The sequence below is a fragment of the Ambystoma mexicanum genome, chromosome 3p, assembly GCF_040938575.1.
Source record: "Ambystoma mexicanum isolate Mex_15411 chromosome 3p, UKY_AmexF1_1, whole genome shotgun sequence".
NCBI lineage: Eukaryota > Metazoa > Chordata > Amphibia > Caudata > Ambystomatidae > Ambystoma > Ambystoma mexicanum.
In genome coordinates this window covers 505,967,307-505,981,847 of record NC_090925.1, presented here as the reverse complement: position 1 = coordinate 505,981,847, position 14,541 = coordinate 505,967,307, and positions in this window count along the sequence as shown.

Below are 14,541 nucleotides of genomic sequence, written 5' to 3'. Positions count from 1 at the left end.
TGAAACACATTTCCTCGTGCCTTTTTGAGAACAGGTGCAGGGGAATGCACAAGTCATGGTAGAGCGATTTCTGACAGTATTATGCTTTTTTCTTGAAGTGCGATAGCCACGGTTTCAACCACAGCTGCCAAACTTGCATATCCATCTCCCAAACAGCAATGGAGGTGCTTTTCTTTTTCCCGTTTTTAAAGCCTGTCTCTGTCAAATGCACTCCCAGCAACCACATTATTGCTGGAAGCCAGTCATACATTGGTGTTGGATGCAAGGGGGCTGACCAGCGCATGTTTGGGCTTCTATCCAGCGACCCACCCCTGAAATGCACTGTGGGCCTCATTACGACCCTGGCGTTGGACCATGGTGCTATTAGCACCATGGTCCATGCCGGATTCCGCCATGGTGGATGGCGGAATTACCGTCCCATTACAAGGTTGGTGTCGGCGGTAATTCCCCATTCACCATGGCCCCTTCCCCATTCCCATTTTTGGCCCATAGGGCACAAATGGAATGGGGAAGGAGCTAATTACGGCACCGTAAATTACGGTGCTGTAATTAGCACCAAGGTCCCTTAGCGAGTTGGACTTTAATGCCTGCAAAAAGCAGGCGTTAAAGTGTGAATCGGGCGTTAAGGGTTTGACGGCGCCGCAGCCTTTTACAGCGCTTTTAACCCCTTAACGCCAGCTACTGTGGGATGTATTTACCCATGCATCTGAGCCATACCTCAAAACTGTGCAGTACTGACATGGAAAACATCATGATGGCCAGAGCTTCCCAGAAAATGCACAGGGAAATGCATGAAGAATAGGCTGCCACTCATTTTTGCCGATGATATGGGCACAGAAGGACACTGCCTAAAACCACCATTGGACTACCCACACAGTAGTCTGAAACCATTGGGAATGGCAATGCGGATTGCCAAAAGCAAACCCATAACTGTGGAGAATTCATTTTCTTAAATCCCAAAAAGGGGTGCAGTACCAGTACTCACCACTATCCAAAAGCCGGCGTTTTAAAACCACCAGATTTTACTTTTTTGTAGAAAACTGAATAGATGAACCCAAAATAGGCCAAAGAAAGACTTACTGAGAGGTGGATACAATGTAAAGTTATATTCTGAAGTGACTTGAAGGTTTATAACAAGACTGGCTGAGCTGTGGATTTCATCAGTTTAAGTAAATTTGGACTGAAAGACATTAAAAATCTCAATGTTTAAGAGAAATGAGTGACCTACTTTTGAGTGTCACATAGGTTGAAATTGTTTAAATGTCATAGTTTTGCACTTAGAATCAGCCTTCTAGCTGCATATGTGAAAATGTTTAGTTTTATTTGAATGCAGAAACTGGGGAACAGAAATGACAGCTTAAAGAGATTCCAATTTGCCTGGCAACTACCCCCATCAGGAGTGAAACTTGAGTCACAGCTGTGTTCCCAGGCCTAGCTGCCCTTTTGCTGCTCACACCAAAAGGGATATGACACTTCCCTGATTGAATTACCTGGGCTCTGCAGGAAATTGAACAAAGCCCTGTCCTGACTCAGGCAAATGTTTTATTGGCGGGAGTCATAAAACAGCTTCCTCTTGGCAGAAGCTGGGAGTGGCAGGGTCTCTGAGCTTGGCAGAAACTGGAAAGACTGGTTTCTGTGCCATGTGACCTGAAAAGACACACCTCTATAGCCAGAATATGGTTTTAGAAAAAGATGAATAACTCATAGTACGGACTTGTGAAAATTATTTAAATGATACCATAATTCTTGTGATTTTTCTGCCCACATTTTAAGAGGTTTTTCGAACCGGTGGCATGTTCAGGGGGGTTTTAGCGGAAAAGAGGATATTACTCAAAATGTGTGCATGTGAAAAATCTGACACTTCATCAATTAATGTCCATACTCCTTGCGCACATGTGTGTAAATTTGGGGTAATGTCCGGTATTGCAAATCAGTTAAAAAGTGCAAAATATTGCCATTTCTGAATGCAAGCTCCCAGGAAGAGCAGAGTTTGAGCAGGAGATACCTCTTGTGATATGTGATGGGTGCATATGATTTTAAAACAATATGTACCTCTGCAAATATGTATTTGGTTCAAATCTGGATTTGTGTGCAATTTGACTGGGGAGTGTCCTCTCTGCAAGCCATAAAATGACATCACTATGACACAACTTAGCTCCCCCAATCAAGTGAGAAATGGAAGTTTGACCAATTAGAAGCTGTGTAAGAGGATTCAATTCAACACTACAGCTAAGTCAACGCCTAGTCTATAATACTGAATGAAAACCCTTATTGATATAACTTTATGTCCAGTTCATGCGTTCTGGATGACTACCCCTATATAACACCCCTCTCTTGGAATCCCCCTGGCCCCACTGAGCCGAGAAGTAGTTCTGTTTTGCAAGTTAAAAGGTTTATTTGATAATTTAAACAATAGATATATAGATCACACTTTATAATAAATTAATAATTGAATATCACACTTAATCTGATATGATAAATATTAACAACAGAGAATCTGGCACTAACACGCTTCTCTATAATCAATAAGGAGTTGACATAAAATGGATAAGGTAGCACACAGGTGAATAGGAACAAAAGAAGAAGGTGGTACAGAATGCTTTATGTAAACTCAGGTGGATGCAATATTCAATGAATGCAGTACAGAAAATACTCAATATGATTTCACCCAAACAATGTAATCACTTTTCTCTGGCTATTCACTCCCCCCCTCTTTATGCAATGCAAGGAAATGGGAGGAAAACACACAGTTCTCAGAAATGCAATCAAATGTGATTCAGTTCACCGCAGCAAGCTTAGACAACAGAAGTTTAAAACACAGGCAAAATGCTTTGATATGTGCTGGCAATTCAGTGAAAAGTATGCTAAAATGCTTTTAATTCCCTTTCAGAGGTTCAGGGTGAGTGATATCTAGTTAATATTAGCTCAGGCTCACTCTTGCAATGATTCAGGGATAGTTTTTATGAGGCAAATGATTTTCTGGCAAATGGAAGGCAAGCAGCAGCTGATTTTACATGTGGAGAAATTTGCAAATCGCGGTAAAATTCGCGGATGCGTGTTCCGCGATTGCGGTAAAACTATAGGGGTAGGAATGCGGTTCTAGGTTCGTAGGAAAGCCACGATTCTAAGCTTTCAGATGAAAGTTATTGCAAGTCTCTAGCACAAACGGTTGCGGAGATATGAGTGATTAAATAACGGTCGTTTTTCAGATTTGAAATTTTAAAGTTCAAAAAGACACGTGCAGCTTGCAACTAGAAAATGACAAGTGACAGCTTTACAAATGACAGGTGACAGTTAGGAGGCAGTTCTACTTAGATTAAAATAGATTGAATTATATTATTTTAACTAAGAGATTGGTTCTGCACAGTTTTGCTATGTACTCACAATATATTTAGAAATATGCCTTGCCACGGATCTGGTCAGGTTTAGACTGAACTCTGGTCTGGCCTCTTCACAGTGATCTGGGTCTGCTCTCTCTCTGGATCTCTGGTCTGGGTCTCTAGTTCTGGATAGATTGAAGTCTCTAGTTTGGCTCTCTGGAGGTTTGATGGAGGTAAAGTATGGATTTTTCCGGCAGAGCTTCCAGCGGCAGATGGATTTGAAAGTCTCTACCTAAGTTTCAGTGGTCCATTTATATGTTCTGCAAGTGGGTGTGTGTGTTGGTCATAACTAAACTTGCCCCTCTCCCTTGTCATTGGTCAAATTTCCATTCCTCACTTGATTGGGGAAGGAACTGTGAGTCAGAGTGATGTCATCCATTTATGATCTCTTGAAAAACCTCCCCTGTCATCTGTGCACCCAAATCTATATATGATCAAAATACATATTTCAGAGTTACACAGTTGTTTGAAATTACATATACATGGTGTGGCTGAATTTAGCCATGTCTCTGTCCAAATCTGCTGTTTCTAAGAGCTTGCATTCAGAAATGGCAGATAATTGACTTTTTAACTGAATTTTTCAATTTCTGACATTGACCCAACTTTACATACATGTGCGCAGGGAGTATGGACATTAACTGATGAAGTTTCAGATTTTTAACATGCATACATTTAGAGTAATATCCACTTTTCCGCTAACACCCCCCTGAACATACCACCGGTTCTAAAAACCTCTTAAACTGTGGGCAGAAAAATCACAAGCATTATGGTATCATTTATAAAATTTTCACATGTCCGCACCATGAGTTATTCATCTTTTTCTAAACAATATTCTGGCTACAAAGGGGTGTGGTTTCCCAGGTCACATGGTGGAAATACTGGTTTATCCAGTTCTGCCAAGCCAGCTTGCTCTCACAGGCAGTGCCCCTCCCAGCTTCTGCCAAGAGGAAGCTACATTTTACGACCGCTGTAATAAAACATTTGCCTGAGTCAGGACAGGGCTTTGTTCAATTTCCTGCAGAGCCCAGGTAATTCAATCAGGGAAGTGTCATATCCCTTTTGGTGTGAGCAGCAAAAGGGCAGCTAGGCCTGGGAACACAGCTGTGACTCAAGTTTCACTCCTGATGGGGGTAGTTGCCAGGCAGAATCAAGTTCCTTAAGCCAGACTTTCAGCTAACTGTCATGTTTTTTGTTGCTTTTTAAATTAACTTGCAATTTTACACATGCAGCTAGAATGCTGATTCTAAGTGCAAAACTATGACATTTCAACAGTTACAAAGGCATGTGACACCAACATAGGTCACTCATTTAATCTAAACATTTTCGATTTTAGTGTCTTTAATCCAGTGCAACTTAAACTGCTGACTCCATAGCAGTTTTGTTATAAGCATTGTTTTGGGCTCTTCATTTCACCGATTTTGTAAGCACACAAAACTCCATTCTGCCAAATGTCTGCTGGTGTTCAGTGAATATTTTGCACATGTTGCAATGTTTGAAAATAGGCATTTTGAGCCTGCCTTCAGAGAAACACAGGGTGGTTTTAAAACGCCGGCTTTTGGATAGTGGTGAGTACTGGTACTGCACCCCTTTTTGGGATTTAAGAAAATGAATTCCCAACAGTTATGGGTTTGCTTTTGGCAATCAGCATTGCCATTCCCAATGGTTTCAGACTACTGTGTGGGTAGTCCAATGGTGGTTTTAGGCAGTGTCCTTCTGTGCCCATAACATCGGCAAAAATGGGTGGCAGCCTATTCTTCATGCATTTCCCTGTGCATTTTCTGGGAAGCTCTGGCCATCATGATGTTTTCCATGTCAGTACTGCACAGTTTTGAGGTACGGCTCGGATGCATGGGTAAATACATCCCACAAGCCCCCCTCTTGCGATGGCCATTCTATTTCACGAATGGGACTCGCAAGACCTGGGATGTTTCCTCATCTTCTTCCAATAGATGGCACAGTTCAGCATCTTTTCCTCCATCCGGTACTGATCGATCGGTTCTCCTCGCCGGTCCTGATGGGAATATTGGGCGGTCCACTGGGCCCATTGGATCTTCGTTCCCGGTCTCCGGATCGCCCTCCTTGGCCCGTCTTCAGGTTTTCTTTCTCCTAGGACGACAAAGGAAGAGCGGCAATACCTACTCATAGACGTTTTTCCACCACTGTTGAGATAGTGGGGCAGCATATGCATTTCATCATAACGAAACATTACATTCTTATTTTGAAAAAAAAACAGTATAACTAAGAGACAGTTTCATGCAAATCACAATATTTTAGAGACTAGATGTGGTATGTTTTATGATGGGAACAGAATTAGTCTGAGACAGTACCCGCTAGGATTCCAGAGGATTCCTCCAGTTGTTGCAGAGCGTGCCTGGGATGGCAACACTTCAACTGGTTTATGTGGACCCACTTGTCTTCCCCCGCTGCCAAAGGACCTTTGGGGATGTGGATTTTGTAGGCCACAGGGGAGATTTTGTCGATGATCTCAAAGGGTCCCTTCCATGTAGGCAAAAATTTGCGCTGCTTGGCCTGGTTCCTTTGGAAGTTGTATAGATAGACCCGGTCTCCCACCTGATATTCCTTCCTGGAAGTCTTCAGGTCATAGTGGGTCTTCATGCTATCAGCCGATCTTTCTAGATTCCGCTGAGCGTAAGCAAAAGCATGTTGGAGGTGTTTCCTTAAATTCTCCACATACTCATGCGTAGTGGAGGCATTTATCAGTGTCTGCTCTTGGGTCCTGTAGAGCAAATGCTGAGGAAGCACCATCTTGCGCCCAGTCATCAACTCAAATGGTGACATTTTGGTTGCAGATGAAGGGGTAGATCTGATGGCCATTAGGACCAGAGGTAATCGGATATCCCAACTTGGCCCAGAATCTGCCACAAACTTTTTTAAGATGCTCACAATGGTTCGGTTATATCTCTCTACTGCCCCATAAGAAGCTGGTCTATAAGCAATATGCAGCTTTCTCTTGACCCCCAGTATCTCCCACATCTTTGTCATCACTTCACTGGTGAAGTGGCTACCTCTGTCTGACTCAATCCTTTGAGGTAGACCGAAACGGGAAAAGATGTGGTTAATCATCAAGGCAGCTGCCGTTTCTGCCTTGCAGTTTGGGGCTGGGAGACATTCCACCCACTTGGTAAACAAGCATGTCACAGTCAACATGTACTTATTCCCCCTAGCAGAGCGAATCACGGGGCCTACAAAGTCGATTTGTAAATCTGACCATGGCAGTGTCATCCCCCTCTTTTGGAGAGGCGCGCGGTGCGTGAGGGATGATGGCTGAAATTGTGCACACACAAGACACCCCTTCAAGTATTGGTCGAGGTCCTGCCCCATGTGTGGCCAGTATGCAACCTCTCTTAAGATTTCCAATGTTGTGTGAAACCCCCTATGACCGGCAGTGGCCGCATCATGGGCGTGACTTAACATCAGGCTTCGGAATGAGGTAGGAACCACCCACTGATCGTGGCCAGCTTTGGATTTCCTTACCAACAAACCGTCTTGGATCCGGAACATTTTTGGACATTTCATCAACACTCTTAGGTCCTCTTTCCCAATGTAATCGGTATCCGTCAGGGGAAAGTTCTCAGGGTCCTCAAGGTGCTGGTAAAATTTACCAATAATTGGATCCCCCTTCTGAGCGGTAATCAAATCAGCATCAGGGGTCTCCTTACTCCATTGTACAATTGAAAGGTCGTTGTGAGCATTTGTCTGGGACCTAGTGATAACAGTGACCTGGATTTCCCCCAACAGGGACTCAATCTCAATTAGATCCCCTTGGATGGCCCCGGTTTTGGCCAGCTGATCAGCTAAGTCATTTCCAGTTTTGTCTGGTCCCTCTACTTTGGAATGACCCTTGATCTTTTTCCAATAGATGGTCATCTCATTTGAGGTGACCAGATCATCAATGTTTTGGATCAACTTCCCATGTTTCAAGGGTTTGTTGTTAGCACATAACATGCCTCTGGTTTTCAAATTAACCAGGTGCTCCACGAACCCATTCCGTACATAATCCGAATCTGTGATTATGACCAGTTCGTGGAGTTGATGCTGGACAGCAGTGAGGATGGCCTGATGCACAGCCATCAATTCTGCCACCTGACTACTTCGGGGACCAATTTTGTATCCAGCGGAGGGTTCTGGGGACTCATTCACCCATGCATTCCCCACGCCGGCCACCAGTTCTTTCTCCCCGTTGTTGTCAACATGGTAAGAGCATCCATCCACATACACAGTGGGCATTCCCTCACACTTGTCTTCTTCAAAGACTTTGTGTGGGGAATTAAGGTATGCCTCCGTGTTGTCCTTGATTTTTAGACTTTCGTCCTCGAGACAGTTTTCTCTGGCACAATCATGCAAGTCAGCCAGACCTTGCGCGAGGGGACTCTTCTTGTTTTCGCCATATCTGACCTCCACAGGAAAGCCTTGCATTGACAGAATCCAGGAAGTAATTCGGGAATTACTCACATTTCCGGCCCGGATTCTGTCACTTTGGAGATATTGCAGAGGCTGGTGTGGAGTCTCCACTATGATGTGTTCCCCCTGGATAAACGGGCGGTAATTCTTCAATGCCCACACCGTCGCCAGGAGTGCTTTCTCACAATCGTTGAATTTTTCCTCCACAGAGGATAAAGTTTTGCTCGCATAGGAGATTACTTTATCGACCTTGTCATGCTTTTGGTATAATACTGCCGTCAAGCACGTATTAGAGAACCCCGTCTCCAGGAAGAACTCCTTGTTTCTGACAGGGTAAGCTAGGCAAGGCGCTTGTGAGAGGCTTCTTTTGAGTTGTCTTACTGCCTCGGATTGTTCTGGACCCCATTCCCACTTGACCCCCCCCTTCAGGAGATGAATCAGGGGTCTGGTAATCTCTGTGTAGCCCTCAATGAACTTTCTGCTGTAATTAGTCAGTCCAAGGAGGCTCCTTAGTTCCCGCAGAGTTGTGGGGTCTTTCAGTTTCTGAAGTGCTTCCACTTTCTTTTCCTGGGGACAGAGACCCTGAGGAGTAATCTCATGCCCCAAGAAATTAACACGGGTTCTACACCACTGTGCTTTCTGAAAGGAAAGTTTTGCTCCGGCGGCCCTCAACTGCGTCAGAACATAACGGATCTCCGCTATGTGTTCCTCCACAGATGAACTTTTAATGAGGACATCATCTACATAAGCCAGGTTACCCCTCGCACCCAGGTCGGGCATGGCCTTATGTAGGAAAATGTTGAATTCATTGCCGGAGTTGAGGTATCCGAAGGGAGTCCGGGTCCATGTGTACTGCTGGCCCCCAAAGGTAAAAGCCAGTTTGTATTGGTCCTCCCTGCTGACAGGCACGGTCCAGTATCCATTGGTCAGGTCTATTGCTGTGAATACCTGTGACCCCTGGATCTGGGCCAGCCCTTGGTCAATGTAGGGCAGAGGCCATCGGGAAGTATGGACCCGTTTGTTGAGCTCCCGAAGGTCGGCGCAGAGTCTCCACTGGCCGTTTGGCTTCAATATTCCCAGCACCGGATTATTGAAGGTGCTGTGGACTGGACGGATTATTCCCCGGGACTCAAGGTTCTTAATTATTTCAGTAAGGGACTCCATTGATGCGAGAGGCAAGCGATATTGCTTCACAAACACTGGAGTCATGCCCGGGTCCGTGGTGATTGTTGTTTTGTGGATGTCAGTGCGACCACAGTCATATGAGTCTACCGCAAAGAGATCTTGGAAATCCAAGAAAACTTGTTTCAACTTTTGCTTTTGTTCCAGAGTCACACAGGCATCAGCTAGGTTGACTCTCTCTTCCACCATCTGCCTGAAGCCTGGAAAGACTTCTGGTCTGGCTATCTCCGCGGCCTCCTCCAGCTGGGAGGAGAAGTCCCTGGTCAGAGTGCTGATTTGGACCGGAGGCTTCAGGTGGGAAAGGCAGCCCTCATGGACCTGGAAAATCACCTCATCCCTCCTGAAGTCACAAGTCACATCTTCCTTACCATAGGGGCAAGAAGTGTACACCAGGAAGTTCCCCCCATGCCGGGTAAAAATCCTGTCTGGTGTTGTATGGTCCTCACTGTCACTGTCAAAACAGTCCTTGGGGATCTGTCCTAACAGTTCATTACCTAAATCAATGGAAAAATGTCGGTCATCAACCGCCATTCCAACAATGGTGCCTGCGGCTAGAGTAATACTCTTTAAGTCGCTGTTATCCACCTCTATTGGAATGGTGTCATGTTCTATGTTGACTAATGGAGTTGGGTTTACCCCCAACCCTTGCTGTTGGAGAGAAGCATTTAGATGTATGTAAGCATCAGGGTTTTTCAAATGTTGTCCTCTTTTAGCTTTCACTTCCAGGGAGAATTGTCGGGTCCTTTCTGGGATGGTGACTTCCTCTTTGATCTGAATTTCAACTGCATAAGGTAGCAATTGAGCTGACCTAAATGCTTTTTCTGGATCATCAAAGCCCATGGGATTATCCGCTACTCGAGACCAAGCTTTGAAGTTTATTAGGTCCAAACTAATGGCAAAGCGATTGAGAATGTCACTGCCTAAGTAAAAGGCGGCAGGGACGTCTCGCACGACCCAACAATTATGGACTATGCTCTTGTTGCCAATGGAGATTTTGAGCATACACCTGCTTGGCAGGAGATGTTTGGAATTAGGCGCTTCCAGGTCCATTTCCCATTTGTCTATTAGTTTCAATGTGGGAATGGCTGGATCTTTTGGGAGTTGGCGAAACATGGCTTCGCTGATGAAGCTCTTACCGTTGTTCACACACACTCGAGCGAGAACAGAGTCCTTCCCATCATTTAACTGAACAGGGATGAACAACTGCTCTCCAATTTGCTGAATATCAGCCAGGCTCTGAGCTGATTTCACATCTTCCTGGACTATAGAAGTGGTAGTTTCTGATTGTGGATTAGTATAGAATTTCAGAGTGTTTCCTTCCAGTGTGGAATACCACCTTAAACTGGAAGGAAGGTTGATTTTCAGAAATAGAGAGGACCCCCCATCACCAGTCTGTTGTCCTACTGCTATTACTGTCACGTCTGGAATTTGGCTATTCTGGAAGTGAAATTCTACTTGGTAAGATTTTTGTTCAACCATGTGGCAGGTGCCGTTTAAACTAACATGGTTGACACTCTGTTTTAATTTTATTGGTCGGCTAGTCTGGGTCCAGAGGACCTTGTTTACACAATCTATTAGGGGTGACAACCTTCTCAGGAGGTCATTCCCTAGTAAACAAGGGGTGCCCTCTGGAGTCACAACTATGACCGGGTGTTTCAACTTGTGTCGCCCGATCTTAATGTCCAAGTCTGCCGTCCCCTCGACAGGAATTTCCTTCCCGTCAAAGTTCTGGAGTTGTCCAGGAAGAGAGGTGAGAGGAATTCGGTAATTCTCTCCACTTTCTGCATTCAGTTCGTCAAAGGCCCTTCTGGACAGAAGGGTAGCTTGAGATCCAGTGTCCACCAGTGCCAAAATTGTACCCTGCCCCTGTACTTGTACCGGGGCATAATATCTTCCCTCCTTCTCCTCAAGGGGGCACAGATAATGTACATTTTTGGACAACTGGTGGGCTAATTTTCTGGTTTTGGACATCGCTAGCGAAGAGATTTGGGCAGAATTCTGTGGAGAGCCTTGGGAATCTGAAAGAAAAATTTGGCAACTGGAGATCAGAGCCATTGTGGGTTCCCCTGGCTCCGGTTCTGGGCCGCCCCCCCCTTTTTGGAGGCAGTCACCAGGATGGGTTTGAACCAGGGGATTTTCTTGCTGTTGGTTCTGGGATGAGATGGTGGGCGGCGGTAGCTCAGTCTCCACATCTCCCCAGTCTGGATTTGCATCCCTAGGGACCCATTTTTCTTTGGGAGGAGTTCCCCCCTCTCTGAAGGAGAAGATCCTTTTCCCAGGATCCTCTGAGGATCCCTCTCCCTCAAATTGGAAGATCTGTACCTCCTCCTCAAACTGAGTCTGTTTGGGTCTTTTGTTTCTCCTACCCCCCCTCTGCTCCTTAGGAGGCAGACTTTCAGGGGCAAGAGATTTTGTTTCCGGTTCCTGGGTTTCCAGGGGCTGTTTACAAGTGAGGAAGGAAGCTTCCTCCAAGGCTTTACACCCCCCTTCCCTTTGTGCCTCCTCCCTGGGAACCGGTGTGTTATCGGGGTGCTGCCCCCGTCATTGTTCTGGAGCACCAGGTCCAGAGTTGGGTGCGTTCTGCGCTGGCACGCCCATCTGAGGGTTCTGCTGAGCCCTCAGTATGTGACCCAGATCCCGCGCCATGTTTTGAACCTGGCGCTCTAACTGGGAAACCCGCTCAGGCTGATACGGGGCCCTGTTTTCTCCCCTGGGCTGATCCCGGGAAGGGTAGCTGTCCCTCCTCTGGTAATACCCCGGGTTGGGAAGATTTGGGTACCCCTCCACCCTTGGCCTCCCCTCTCCCGGATTCAGTGGTCTGGGCTCAGGGAATTGGGGAAAGAAGGATGGATGGTTTTGGGGTTGGAAATTGGGTGGATACCTGGGGAAAAAGTTCTGCCCAGGATTTGGAGAATTTCTGCCCTCCTGTGGGAAGTTGGGAGGGAAGTTCCGTGGGTTAGGTCCTTGGCTGGATCCCCCCCCTTGGGCTGGAGGAGTCCACACATAACCCAGGATGGGTCGATTTCCCTTGTAACGGGGACTTACATAATCCGGAGAGCGAGGGACCCCATTTGTGGGGCTGCCTCCCTGGCTCCCTGTCTGTGACTGGCCCGAGGACCTTCTGGGCCTAGCATTATTAGGTGCAGGTAGGTTTTTAGGCCCCCCCATCTCCAAATCCAAAACGGGGGTGACCTTTACCTCTGCCACCTTGGCAGCAGCAGGGGTGCTGTTGGCTTTGGGGTTTTTCTGGGCATTACTTTTGCTATCTATCGGTTTCTGCACCTCATAGATCCGGGTAGCCTGTTCAATGACCCAGTCTAAAGATCTTTTCTCGTGAAAATCCCTCACGAGCTGGGTCATGATATATTTGGGCAAGGCATGGAAAAACGTATTAACTATCCGTGCGCACCCTTCTTGTGGTCTGTGCAAAAGCACGCTTTAACTCCTGCACAAATTCTTGTGGGGCCTGATCCTCCCCACATTGCAAATTGTAGGCTGCCTTGCAAGCCTCTTGAGGATTTCTGTGAACAGAAAAATGTTTCAAGATGGCCGCCTTATAGGTGGACCATCTTAAATGATTTTGGTCCTCCAGCCCCGCAAAGAAACTGGAGTATTCCGGGGAGAAGGTCCACTTTACATATTGAATACAGCTTTGGCTGTCCTTCAAATGGAAAGTCTCCATCATTTGCTCAAACAGCTCTAAGTGCTCCCAAACAGAATACTTAGCGTTCTTATGGTAAGGCGTGATGACGCTCCTGATTGCCTTAATCTGTTTTAAGGGGTCCTTAAGCAAGGCCCTTTTTGCCTTATTGGCCTTTTTGGTTCGGGTAACCCTTGCCCATTCGTCCTCGGACTCAGAGGCACTTCTCCCTGAGGTTCCTGTCTGATCTTCCAGGTTTTCCCAGATTCTGCGAGCCTGGGAATGGCTGGCAGAATGTGGGGACCTGGTCTCCTGTGTCCTGCGCAGTTCAGAGGAGTCTTCAGATTCCTCCTTGCTGCCAGGATTTGCTGGGTACCCCCCCCCACTGACCTAACTGGGCAGAGGTTTTCAGGATGCCCTTAATGGGCCTATTCTCCCGGGGTTCCCCACTGAATTGCACCATGCTTGGGTGCCCATGCCCAGATGCCCGCCCATCCATTCCTGGGAGGTACTGGCCTATGAGCCCCATGCTTCTGGCTGGATAGTAATCTGCCATCCCTGTGGCCCTGTGCTCATGTGCGCCAGGGGACATGGGGGTGGCAGAGTCCAGGGACTGAGAGGTATGAGGGCCTCTGGTACTAGGGCTCCTGAGGTTATGCTCCGGAGTTTCCATTTCCCAGCGAACCTCATCTCTATCCGCCCCTGCTCCCTGTTGCAATGCAAGAGCCTGCATTTGTGCCTTCAGTTCCTCAGTTAAGGCCTTACTAGACTCTATCAGTCTCTCCTGCATCGCTACCTGTTGTTGGAGCCTATCATTGTGTTGACAGAGGGCCTCATTTTCCCTCTGTGCTTCCTGGTTGGTTCTGGAGAACTGGGCCAGTCTTTGCTGCAGGAGGTTTACCTCCTGAGTCCCATCCCTACTGGCCTGCTCCTTTCTTGCCAGAGCCTCTTCCACCCTCCTGGTGTGCTCTAACAAGTTCTGGTTTTCTTTTTGGAGGTCACCCAGCCCCTGGAGGGCCAGGTGATTTTCTTCCATTTTCCTTTTTAAATGGCAGACTTCCTGGCCTATGGCGTCTCTTTCCTGACTAAGAGCCTGCATTTGTGCCGCCAGGTCGTCCCTCTGCCTTTGGAAGGCACCAGCTTTCTGGCGCTCCTCATCAAACTCTGCCTGGGTATCCAGGTCTTTCAGAATCAGTTTATTGCTCTCCTCTTTCTCTCTATCTAGCTGGCTTTGCAGGGTGACTACCTGCTCCGCGCATGCCCTGTTGAAATTGATCTGTTGCTCCAACTTTTTCTGGTTCTGCAGTAAGGAGTCCAAACTGTCTTGGTGCTCCTTCTGCAGGGCCAGAAATCTGGTATCCTGGTCTGTCTTTTCCTGTTGTAGGATGCCCATATCCTCTTTTATTTTAATGATGTACTGCCTACTATCATCTTCTGATTCCTGGCTCCTCTGCAGCCTCTGCTCAGAAGAGACCAGGTCAGATTGGACCTTCTCTAACGCCATCTGTTGCCTATTTGCCAGATTTTGGCTTTCAGCACATCTATCCTGCATGTCTCCCATATATAGGTACAGGTATGCCGCTATCCTAACAATCTTGTCGTGTTCCTCTTTGGCCTTAGGAGCCATATATAGTTCACTCAGGGCCACATGTAATGGACCCTGATCTCTCCATAGGTCTGACCCTGTTTCAGTGACCTGTCGCGTGATGGCCTGCAACCAGGCATCCTGGCCCTGCTCAGCCCATTCACCTCTCACAAATAGTTTATGTAAGAAGTGCTCTCTGGCTATTTTCATGTCTACTAAGGTCGTCATTCTAGAGATTGGTCTCTGTCCTGACTTACAGAAGTTTGTATTTTATTCTTGCAAAACAGACCGTTTCCTAGAGCGTTCCTTTGAGGAGTGCTTTACAGCGTAAC